Source organism: Labeo rohita, chromosome 2 (assembly GCF_022985175.1).
Source record: "Labeo rohita strain BAU-BD-2019 chromosome 2, IGBB_LRoh.1.0, whole genome shotgun sequence".
In the NCBI taxonomy this organism is placed as follows: domain Eukaryota; kingdom Metazoa; phylum Chordata; class Actinopteri; order Cypriniformes; family Cyprinidae; genus Labeo; species Labeo rohita.
The window spans coordinates 23,461,946-23,473,144 of NC_066870.1; the positions used below are offsets into that span (position 1 = coordinate 23,461,946).

The 11,199-nt window shown below is 36.3% G+C and overlaps 1 protein-coding gene across 1 annotated transcript in view; it reads right to left on the reverse strand.

Annotated features, from left to right (window-relative positions):
- brinp2 (bone morphogenetic protein/retinoic acid inducible neural-specific 2) overlaps window positions 1–6,164 on the reverse strand; it is a 117,038-nt gene extending 110,874 nt beyond the window's left edge. The window contains 1 exon segment of the mRNA XM_051134684.1: window positions 5,485–6,164. The gene's annotated coding sequence lies outside the window, so the exon portion shown is untranslated.
- Window positions 6,165–11,199: the final 5,035 nt, after the last annotated feature.

The window sequence follows — 11,199 nt, forward strand, 5'->3', positions numbered from 1 at the left end:
ATCCTCCTGATTTTTAGCAAGACCAGGCTTCAGCTGCTTCCAGTTTCTGTAGATGTCACAAAACAGTTGCTAATTGTTATCATATTTGTTATCATATTATCTTAATTTATTATCTTAATCATAAACACAGTGTTTTGTAGGAGTCATGAACTGAGAAATCAAATTTCCCTCCATCTACATGTCAATGTACTATAAAAACATCCTGTAAGTTTCAAAACTCCAAACTTTCTTGTTTGTTTAAAAAAAGGTTTTATTGAAACCAAGCTCAGAAAATGACTCATTTTGGAATGTGCCACTTTATGACGTAATAGTGCAGCCGCCTCTGCTGGAGAAGATTAACACCTTCTTCTACAGCACTGCCTGTTTAGCCCCGCCCACTGAGACACTTGTAGTAGGAGTAAAGGAAATACAAGATGCAAACACAGGTTTACTCCATCAACAGAACTGTATAGATGTCATTACAAGATTACAAGACATGATGTAGTGTAAGATGTGAAAAAATAGTCTTTGAATTGCCGCATGTCACAACACATAGGTTTGAGAAAAGGTGTTTTTTCCCACTATTGCATTGTCTGTTCTAGACCATTTGATATATACTGAGTATTTATATATTTTTAACCCAAATTACCCATGTTGTTTTCAGAGTATGTCACAGCAGCGTCCATCTGTTATTTTAATACACAAAACTGTTAGCCAATCATAGCAGTGGGCGTTTACTTGCGAGTCTTGAATGTGCCCCGCCTATAAAAACAAACCGTTCTACAGAGAGGCTCAAAAACAGAATAGAAAATAGCCTGTTACTTCTAAGTGATGATGTTTTTTGATATAAAATCAGACTAACATTATAAGTGAACCTCAGAGAACATTATAAAATAATAAAAATGCAACTCATGAGCCCTTTAACATTTATTGCACTTTGTTATTCTTCTAGTCTTTTACCTATAACGCTTAACACATTGGAAATCTTGCACAGATTACTTAATGAGACAGCCTCATTATGAAGTTATGACTGTTTTCACGTTACTCTCTACCACAGAGTGTCTTTGCAGCGAGAGCAGCTAAGGCAGTGCGATAACTGACCCTGCCGCCACACGTAATGTCCTCCAGCTTGACGCCTGTGAAGGCCGGTCGGTACACAGCAACCAATTAAAACTTAGAGAAGAGGTCCTGCTGCTAGGGCTGATTGGTGGAGGCGCCTTCTGTGATCGGCTACAGTAGGAGTTCAGTGCTTACTGGTTAGTCATTGCCTTTGATCTTTGACTCTTTGTCAAATAAATCATTTTCTCCTTGGCCCCTTGACCAGCTGGCAGGGAGTGTTATCATTTTGATGCCTCGCACCATGGTGAAATTCACCATTAACTCGATAACTCGAGAATGTGGCTGTGCATAGCACATAATGCTGGGAATGGCTTATCAAGTAAAGAAATCGGCCCATCAAATCCAAACAAATGAAAATTGTGCACCGCAACTGTATCACCTGCTATTACAGTTCAAAATGTGAAGACCTAATTACTAATTACATATTATATACTAATTACATATTAGTTACTAATTAGAATACCTAATTGCAATCGTAACCAACGATTCATTTTGTTGCTGCAACTAAAGACTTAATTTAAAAATTAAAAGATTTATTTTATATTAAAGTTATTTGTTTTAAACTAAAAATAAAAAAGTAAAGATTTTACAGATGCTGCTGCTACTACTACTACTACTACAACTGTGAATTTCATAACTACCTTAACTGTGAGTTATTCATCTAAAAGAGATGAATCAGAATCCCTATTATCAAAGCAGCCCAGCTTCATATCTGTAAATATATGCTCTTTTATCGTAGTGCCTTTAGTTTGGTCTGGGCAGGGAATTACCCAGTTCATTTAAATTAAATGTCCCTTCTATTAAAAGAGCAGACCTGGGATCCCCTTTGAAATTAGATTTTGAAAACTACTAAAGCTTATCTAACGAGTGACTTAATACACCATATGATAGCCATCATGAAAGACTTCGTTTACTCATCCTGGACGCTAATGAGAATATAGTTAAGGCCTGGAGCTAACTTTTAGTTGTGGTGAACACATTATAAAAGTTATAGACAACACTGTGTATGCATCTGTCTGTCTGTTTTATCTTTTAATGAGTATATTATTTTAGATATTTTATATATGTGAATCTGGACCACAAAACCAGTCGTATCTAGTACAGGTATATTTGTAGCAATAGCCAAAAAATACATTGAATGGGTCAAAATGATAGATTTTTCTTTTATGTCAAAAATCATTAGGATATTAAGTAAAGATCATGTTCCATGAAGATATTTTTTACATTTCCTATCATAAATATATCAAAACTTTTATGGATTAGTAATATACATTGCTAAGAATTTTATTTGGACAACTTCAAAGGCGATTTTCTCAATATTTAGTTTTTTTTCACCCTCAGATTCCAGATTTTCAAATAGTTATATCTTGGCCAAATATTATCTTATCCTAACAAACCAAACATCAGTGGAAAGCTTATTTTATCTTTCAGATGATGTATCTCAATTTTGAAAAATTATGACTGGTTTTGTGGTCCAGGGTCACATATGTATTTTTTATGGGTTTTTTTTTCTTATATTAATTAATCTTGCTTTTAGGCATTATGATAAGATATTACAATTTTTACATTGTGCATGTTTTTCCATTGCAGTTTATTCAGTTGAGTTTTGCATGAAAATAAACTCAATCCTCCCTGCAGTTCTGCACGGTGAACTTCGATTGACATTCGCAATCTCTACATGACACACATAAGTAAGTTCAAAGGAACTCAGGCTATAGAAGTTATTAGGGTGTTTCTTGGTTATTTAGAATTTTGCATGTAATTATGCATGCTAATGAGCCAAGCAAATTACACTTTCAGAGTTGATAGCAACAGAAGTGATGAGCAAGATAACCAGACATCGGAATTCATTTTCATTATGCACTTGTATGAATTTAACATTTTTTAAAGCCAGAGTATTTCCCAAATGATTATCTGCTAATTGCAGTACAACTTTAGTCATCTCTGCTGTGCCCATCGCTCTTTTTGTGTGTGTGCAGTCAACTTAAGGCCTTCATTTTTCCCCATTACAGCAGTTGAATAAAATTAGTTGCTTGCACAAAAAATGTATTTGATAAAAGCAAAGAGAGCGTATTATAAAGCTGGCACATGCTGAAAAATGGCAAGTGGCTTTACAGATAAACTGGGAGATTTTATTTCAGTCTGCTGCAAACCTGTGACCCTAAATCACAAAGCCCGTAGCAGGGGCATATTTGTAGCAGTAGCCTAGCCAATAGCCTAACTGTATGGATCCAAATTATACATTTTTCTTTTATGCCAAAAATCATTTGGATATTAAGTAAAGATCATGTTTCATAAAGATATTTTGTAAAACAATTTTTGATTAGTAATACGCATTTCTAAGAACATCATTTGCACATATTTTATTTTTTTGCACCCTCAGATTCCAGATTTTCAAATAGTTGTATCTCGGCCAAATATTGTCCTATATATAAATCTCATTTTTTAAAAACAAAAAAATTGGTCCAGGGTCACATAAAATCAAATGTACTTCATATGTACTTTTACATCCAGCTGTCTTTGCAAAGTGTCTTTTCTAAGTGTTGCTGCTGTATTTTTATATTTCCATTTCAGTGAACATACACAGTATATTTTGAATCCACTTTACATTAGCTTTTCCTCTGAGATGGTGAATATTGCTTGGGCAGATCGATATTCCTTTTATAACTTCACAGAGCAAATGACGGCCCATATACACACACACACGCACGCACACATCGGCGTCCCCTCCGGGACTGGAAATGGAGTTTTGTGTTCTTCTTCCACTTTAACACTTCAAAAACCTCAGAGGGCTTCTTGGTAAGCAGGAGAGAATGTGCACTGGGGAAACGTCATGGACTTGCATCTCAATAACTTAGGCCTGCATGTCGCAGATGCAGAAATCTTCAGCATCTTCTGCTCACCTTACATAGATTAAAATCTCCCTTGATAGCATCAGTGGAAATCGATCATGTTTGGATGTCAGACTGAATGGATAGACCTCTCCAATAACAAATCGATACTGTAAACTGATAATCAAATGGTCATCTTCTTCTTTTTACCTTTTTTTCTGACTGATTCTGTTGGATGTGGGTGCAGGTTGCTTGTTACAAGAGAACTGCTCCCTCTGTAGGCAAAGTTAAGCATGAAAAGTGCTGCATAAGTGCTGTATATGCTTGTCTCCAAAGAGTTTAATTTCTGTTGAATGGAGGTGGCCTATTGTTTTCTGATTGCTTGTTGTGACGAAATAGTCAATGGCTGACTATCGGGTAGGTGTAAGCTTACAATACAATCGCTGGCACTGCTGAAAAATGTGGATTAAAATGCTATTCTTCCCATAGAAAGATGGCCTGGTGGGTTTGTTGTGTAGACACAGCAAAACCACAACAGGAATCGGCTTTTCCTAAATGATTTGTATTGAAACCTACTGTTAGGACGGTGAGAAAGCAAGGGAGGGCGAAAGATTGAGAGGGAGAGGGAGAAACACCACGGACGGCTTAAATATTTCTGCAACAGATTAAAAAGCAAGCTGCTTTGTATTTTGACAAAAAAGAGCATTAAATATTCTCCTACAGCAGTGGAAATGTCAGCATGCTTTTGGTCTGACTGAGAAAAGAAGATTAATGTACATATGCAAGATTTAACCCCTCGGACCAGTGCAAAATACAGAACCCACAATTCTAAGAAATCAAGGAATTTGGTTCTTCTCCTGGTTCCTTGCGGAGTCCAGGCAGACGTCCAAGCCAAACTGTGAGGAAGCCATCCCGTGAGTCACTCTCGCTGTGGGGCGGTTTTGTTTTAGCTCTCCGCTGCTGTTCATGTTTTTTCTGTATTATGTTCAAAAGCTTCAAACTGAGGAGAAACTTTGGAAAGGAAGTTAAGGACTTCTTGCGTGTTTTGAGAGCGCCCCTCTGGGTTATTGTCGTTGTGCAAGGAGCTGGAAACTCTTGGGGCAAGCTCTAGATTTAGTTTGAGAAAGCATTGTGGGATGAAATTAAATCCAGTTTAATGAGATAGAGGCAATGCCCTGTAGAACCGTCTACACTCGTCAAGTCGGCAATATTTATAGCATGAACTCATCATCACGTATCGTTTTCATTGCATGCATACATAATATAAAGTCAAATAGAACTAATCCTTGCATCTAAATTAGAGCAACCCTATCCTTTTTTTGAGGGATCAAAACAAAGTTACCCGGATTTTATGTTAATCTAAAATTGCTGATTGACACTGCAGCTCTCCATAATCAGATGTAGGAGAATTACCAGATAGACAACACATATAAAAACCTCACAAAAGCTGTAACGTTTAAGTCAGTAGATGATTCCGTCGCTACAAGATGAGCACTGTGAAGTGGTTTAACCCAATATAGATTGAGTGTCCAGTGAACTGTGACAGAGTACTCACCCAGACCGTGAAGGGTGGTTCCACTCCTGTCCCTACAGCGTTTGTATCCGATCGGCTTGAAGCAGCAGTCAGGATGCTCAGGATTCTCAGTTTGGTCTCAAGTGGAGGAATGCAGCTCCCACCCGCTCGGCCCCCCGCCGTACCTCCTCCGCGATGATTTCACACGGGTTCACAAGGCAGTCAAAAGGGTAATCCAGGCATTGTATTGACGCTCCGAAGAGAGTGCGCTAAGTGCGCCCTTTATGGGTGCAATTAACATGTTTGATAGCCATTAGTTTTTTGATTGAAGATTTAAAAACTGGATGGAGAAACTTTAACACCAGTTCTTTTAGAATGCAAAGTCCCAGGAATAGCAGGATAGAAGCAATTCGGATCCTCTTGAGCAGTGTGTGATCTTCCAAAACAAGTAGGATCACATCAGATAAATCCATACGAAGCTGTTTTCTCCTTTCAACTCATTTGCATTATCCAGCTTCTTCCAAGTAGAAAAACTGCACCTGCCACGGTTCATTTGTGACATCCACTGTCTCTCTCTCTCTTTCTCTGTGTTTTTTAGTGTGTGTGTGTGTGTGTGCGTGCCAGATTGCTAGAGCTAGACTTGAGCTGCCCGTGCTGTAGTCATCACTCACTGCCAAGCCCCAAAACGGTGAGCCTCGCGCAGAGGAGAGCTACTCCAAGTCTTTCAGGAAAGCATCTCTTTCTTTTCAACAAGCTCTGTCCAACTGAGACCGGAGGCCACGCCCCTTTCTCTCTGATTGGCTGAGCCGCAGCAGGCAGCGATGTGACAAGGAAAAAGAGAGGGAGAGGGAGAGAACGAGACACGAGAGAACTAGAGAGAGAGTGTTTTAAGGGGGAGGGAGGATAGACCGGGCTCTGTGAGCCCTGGAGGGACAGGGTGGCTAATGAAAGCGAAAATGCTTTTCTCCCAATGCTTTAGCCAAATTTGTCTGCTACAAATTTGTTGTGACTCCTGGCAAGCTGGATTCATACTGACAAATTCTCTAGTTTCTTAAGGGAGATGTATCTTGTTCTTCATACAATAAAGCCAAAAGTCAGTTCTTGTCAGCCTAGTGCCCTGTTGGTGCCAGATGTCTTGGGATATTGAAGGAAATGTTAAAATGCGTACATCTCATTTTGATGTGGAAACAGTTTGAAGTCAGTGCAATTGAAGAAGGGATGACACAATACTGTATTTGATAAAATGCCCTCATATATTCTACGGGAAATTGTATTTTATCTTACACAGTAACAGATGAGGGGGTTTTCCAAAGCTAGATGTTAAACTGGGATGTGGAGACATAGGATTGTGTCCCAAAAAGGCACAGATATGTGGTGTATTAGAAGACTGAAATTAATAGAAGGTTGGTTTTTTTCCCAGCAAAGGAAAAATACCATGCCTTTCTATGGAAGCCTATTTCTACCTCAGTAGTTGTAGTAGTAATATTAGTACTACTACTAATAGAAGGATTGTGATATATTTTATATTGTTACATAATTATAAAGTCTCATTGTGAGATTAAGTTAATTTTGTGTCATATACAACACCACTCAAAAGTTTGGGATCAGTAAAACTTGTAATGTTTTTTTAAAGAAGTCTCTTATGCTCATCAAGACTGCATTAATTTGATCAAAAATACATTTTTGTAAAAATACAATTTTCACCAGCCGTTACTCCAGTCTTCAGTGTCACATGATCTTATCAGAAATCATTCTGATATGCTGATTTATTGTTAAAATTAGCAATGTTGGAAACAACTGTGCTGCCAAATATTTTATTTATTTATTTATTTATTTTTTGGAATCTGTGATTCTTTTTTTTTCAAGGTTCTTGAACTAAATGAATAACAAGTTAAAAAGAACAGCATTTATTCAAAATAACAGTGTAAATCTATGCTATCACTTTTTATTAATTTAACACATCCTTGGTGAATAAAATTATTAATTTATTTCAAAAAAGAAAGAATAAAAAATTTACTGACCCCAAACTTTTGAACAATGGTGTATTGTTAAAAAAATATTTCAGTTTTAAATAAATGCTGTTCTTTTGTACTTTAGATCAAATTAATGCAGGCTTGGTGACCAGAAGAGACTTATTTAAAAAAACATTAAAAATCTTACTGTTTGAAAACTTTTGAATGGTAGTGTAAGTTCACATTCTAAACTTTCAGCTGTGAGAAATCAGGTCATTAAGTCAGGTTGTTATCCTGTTTTATATTTGTTTTTTACTTCATAAATCACTGCATGGCTAAAATATAGCATAACATGAGCATGTTTCACACATAATTACCAGTCCAGTTAATTTTGACCAGTGCTTACATTATGTATGGTTGACAACTATTCTTATCCATCCCAACTGACTGAGCTTTTCCCTGCTTCCAACTGGAACATTTTCTGCATATCATTTGTCTCTTCTGCCTGGGCTTGATAAAAATAAGCTAGGTCTCTGTTTGTGCCGATAGCATTGCATTTCTATTTGCTTTGTAAACCTTGCTAGCTCTCAGTCTAAAGAAATACAGCAATGCTCAAACAAAAGTGTTGAAGCCAGCTAAGCTAGTGGATCAACACCTAAGATGGGTCAAGTTGTGCTTGCCTGGGGTAGGACCTTCATTTTTTTCTCTTGGCCATTTATGTCTTAAAAATCTAATTTTCTGCAAATTTAGCTGCTCATCAACATTGTGAGATTCATTCTACAAGAACAGTTGAGGGTAAGTTCATTTAATTTTTGTCACAAGTTGTCAAATACATTTATATACATGAAACCATTCAAAAGTTTGGGGTTGTCTATTATATGTGACCCTGGACCACAAAACCATTCATAAGAGTCTTTTTTTTTATTATTTGAGATTTATACATCATCTGAAAGTTGAAAAAATAAGTTTTTCATTGATGTATGGTTTGTTGTAGCAGTTATTTGAAAATCTGACATTGAAGGGTGCAAAAAAAAATCAAAATATTGAGAAAATCGCCTTTAAAGTTGTCCAAATGAAGTTCTTGGCAATGCACATTACTGATCAAAAATTATGACTGGTTTTGTTGTCCAAGGTCAAATAATTTCAGGCTGCTTTATTTGATCAAAATACAGTAAAACAGTAAGATTGAGAAATATTACAATTATTACAATTTAAAAAACTGATTTCTATTTTAATATACTTAAAAATGTAATTTAATCCTGTGAAGGCAAAGCTGAAGTTTCAGTAGCCATTACTCCAGTCTTCATTGTCACATTATCCTTAAAAAAAAAAAAAAAAAAACATTCTAATATGAAATAAAAAAGAAAAGAAAATAAAAGTGGATTTTTTTGTAACAATGTACATTATGTAATACTTGTATGTTTCTGAATAAAAGTATTAATTTCTTGACAAAAGCACAAAAAACTTTCTGACCCCAACCTATACACTGTAAAAAATATTTGTTGAGTCAACTTAAAATAATTTGTAACCTGGCTGCCTTAAAATTTTAAATTAAGTCAACTCAAAAATAGTTTAAGCAACTTGAAATGTTAAATTATACTAACTGACAACTTAGATATTTGAGCTGAATCAACTTCAGATTTTAAGGCAGCTGGGTTACGTACCCATCTGTCAAGTTTAGCAAACACAAATATCTAAGTTGTTACTTAGTACAACTTAACATTTCAAGTTGAATGAACTTATTTTAGTTGACTAAACTTAAAATTTTAAGGCAGCAGGGTAACGAATTATTTTAAGCTGACTCAACAAATTGTGTTTTTTATTTTAAAACAAATTTAGTTTTTATATTTATTGTATTATATTTATAGGGAATACATGAGCACAGTAATTCATTTAGATTGAAAATTACATTTTAAGCATCTTAATTATCCACCTAATCATATTTTAACAAGTGTTAGCAATGGAAATACTGGAAGATGCATCATCATCATCATCATCATCCTGTAAATTCTAAACTCTTTTTGAAATACATTACTGTACATCCTATGCACATTTGTTTTTGTAGTAGGTGGGTTGTGTTTCCCCATGTTCCCATGCATCTGTTAAAATACAGAACAGAATGCAGTTTTCTTGCAATAATTACTTTGCCTGACATTAACAACAATAAACAATAAACAAACACTGTTTCTTCTTTCTGAAAATAATACAGTTTGTTTTGTTTGAGCCTTTAAATATGCTAATTGTCAAAAAGTATTTGACATGCATTTTAAAACTTTTCTTTTAAAATCATCAATAAACCAATAAAAGATATAAAAAGCTAGCTTTGAGTGGCAGTTTCAGGCACCAGCGTCTGACAGTTTGAACAAAGCTCTAATTAAGAGATCGTTAACGTGACCAGGCCTTCATAACAACATTCGCAATAATATTCTCTGTGTTAACTCCCTTCTATTTGAAGCGTAATGGTCCGTCTCCACATGCAGGGTTATATTGTCACGTTAACGGCAGCGGCTATGCTTCAAATGTGATACCTGGAATAGAATTGTTTCAGCTTTAGCGGCTTCAATGTCACAGCAGTGAGGCAAAGACAATTAAGGTGTATAAATATGTAAATATGGGAGGACACCTCACCAGGAGTCAGGTAATGACATTTCCAGCCCTGGTTTGGTTTATTCCCTAGTCGTCCCAAATTAGAAACCTTAATGACGACCAATAGGCCACAGATGGTCAAACTCTAGGGTACACGAGTCTCCTGATCTCCTTCTGCTTCTTGCAGCATCACTTTTATGTGCCAACAATGCATTACCTTGCCAGCTGCCGCATGCTCAAGGGGGTAATCATTACCTTGAGTAGAAGGTCAATCCATGGCAGCGTTTGCCAGTGAGATCGTGGCCCGGGCTGCGTTTGGAGACTGGCAAACTGGACAACAAGGGTGATTCATCTTTGGGGGTGAGGGGGCAGATACTCCCCGTCGCTATTTGTCTTGTGACGTTGACATATAAAAAACACTCAGAGGGCACAATCTCAGGAGAGAAACCTGGCGGACGTCCACAGTCAGTCTGGACATGAAAACTCCTGATGTCTTTTCTCTCTTTCTGTGTCTCTGTTTGCTTCAGGACTTGTTCGGTTGAGCGTTACTTCACGGATTCATGAGATAAACGATGTTTGTTGAAAGTCTGGAAGATGAATATGGATTAATCTAATTGTGCTAACGTCATTACAGTGATCTGTAGCATTTTCAGAAAACCTGAATGAATGCGATCAGCATATGTTAGGGTCATCGCTTTGACTCATGAGGAATAAATCAAATTTGAAATCTCTTGTTAACCTATGAACAAATTATTGTTGTTGTTCATAAGAGTATAAACCTAAATTTTAAATTATCCTATGACACAAAATATTAGAATAGCCTAGGTTGTGTATTTGTTCTAAAGTCAGAAAGGTCTGTCTGCTTGTAGTTCATGCCAATCACATGATCTTCTGTGACTGTGAGTCTGGACATGTCACATTATTCCTATATTATTTCCCTTTTATTTCCCAGTGTTCTGTGTGCCAATCATAACTGACTGAACAGACTGGTTATGTATAAAAATGGGTGAGTTGAAGGAAAACAACTTCGTTTACCCCATAAAACCCAGCAGAAAACAGCCTCATTATGTGTCTTCATTGAATATTAACACAAATGACATATTTTCAACTGCCTCAGTTTTTTGTATGTTTCTGTCAGTTCCTCAAACTTGTTTGCTTATTTATTTATTTATGTATTTATTTATTATGCATTCATTTGATTCTTTTCGCATGGAAGTAA